At 53.4% G+C, this 1462-nt stretch overlaps 1 protein-coding gene across 2 annotated transcripts in view; it reads right to left on the minus strand.

Annotated features, from left to right (window-relative positions):
* Positions 1-402: 402 nt before the first annotated feature.
* The window catches only part of LOC118208330 (forkhead box protein J3-like), a 116193-nt gene continuing 115133 nt past the window's right edge, over positions 403-1462 (minus strand). For both annotated transcript variants that reach the window (XM_035382906.1, XM_035382907.1), the window contains one exon: positions 403-1462. This exon is cut by the window's right edge and continues 1250 nt beyond it. The gene's annotated coding sequence lies outside the window, so the exon portion shown is untranslated.

Consider the following 1462-nt stretch of genomic DNA (forward strand, 5'->3'; position numbering starts at 1 on the left):
CTGACCTTCTCTGAAGTCGCGACGGGCAAGATCGCCGCTCAACTCTCTCTCTCTCTCTATCTCTCTCTCTCTCTCGCCCCCCCCCTTGTAAGTTCACTTTGTGCTTTTATGGAGGGGGGGTGATTGTGGTTCAGAAGAATACATTACATCATCCTACACAACACGTAAAGTTCAAACCCGCAGAGGGCACGACAGCGCCCCCGTCTGACCACACCGTTGTTACTGCAGGACTGCTGGAGGGGGGAGTGGCTCTAAGGCTTCGGGAGTTGGCCCCGTGGTCAAAAAGCCAGTCATAGTGAGAACAGGAAGGCCCAGTGATGTGCAGCTCGATTATCTATGCACAGACCCATGGCTACAGGGACAGGAAGTCAGTACCAGTCACATCCTGGATACCCTGACAACGGCAGGAAGGAGTCGCTCTCAAGACGGAAATGAAACTCCGGTATTTTTTTTTTTTTGTGTGCAGCTGGTTCTTTGATTGATAGAGTTGTTGTGTTCAATAAATTTCTTTGTCAGACAAGATCTAGCCATTCTTCTCGTTAGTGTTTCCCTTCTGGGTTTCGCACAGTGTTTTTGTACTGTAACCTCCTTACACAAAGACAGCCACGGGATGCGGCTAAATTTCAAAACCGTTGACTGTTACACTATGAGAACGAGAAGGCTGAGTTTGGACTGAAACCGACAAAGTCAGTCACCGACCAACCTGCCCTCACACAGTGAGGACCGAGCGAGCCCCTCCCAACCACCCCCACACCACACACCGCTCCACAAAAATGTTCTGGCAGGACAGAACGGCTATGGAGTAGCAGCGAGGTGCTAATTACGCAGTGCGTCACTGCCCTGGGTGTGAATGGTACTGGGATCAGGCCAGCGCTAGCACCAGCAACGCTACCCTGTGCGAAGGTCTGAACCAGAGACAGGGTGTCACGGTCTTGTGCTTTGCAAGGCTGCTTAACCAACGGGGCAGCTCTGTATGAGGGGGGTACACATACACTAGCCTAGTGGTAAATGCTCAGTTAGTCATTAGGTACTGAACTGTTGCCAGTTAGGGAGCAACCAAGCAACAACATTACATGACATCACTCAAACAGCTGGCTACCTTCTGTAGCACTGGTCCATAGTAAGCAAACTGCATGAAACCACCCACAGCTTGCTTAGCTATGAAGCTGTCCAGGTACAACAGTTATGATGTCACGCGACTGTGATGTCACAAGCTCACTGGCTGCGGAGTCACCGGCGAGGAGCCGATAAGCAGCCCTCGGCGGGGGCGGCCCGGATGTGAGATGCGCAGATTGGCCCTTGGCTCGGCGGGGGAATCGATAGAAGGACACGGCGTCTGATTTCCCCCGCCTGTTCGCCTCCGCCGCTCTGTCCTCTCATAAAAACATTTCATTTAGCCGCGGCGAGGGAGGCGGGGGGAGCGGCGGCGTTCTCGGACGTGTGCAGACACCGGCCCTTCCGG

Source organism: Anguilla anguilla, chromosome 11, assembly GCF_013347855.1.
Source record: "Anguilla anguilla isolate fAngAng1 chromosome 11, fAngAng1.pri, whole genome shotgun sequence".
Taxonomy (NCBI): domain Eukaryota; kingdom Metazoa; phylum Chordata; class Actinopteri; order Anguilliformes; family Anguillidae; genus Anguilla; species Anguilla anguilla.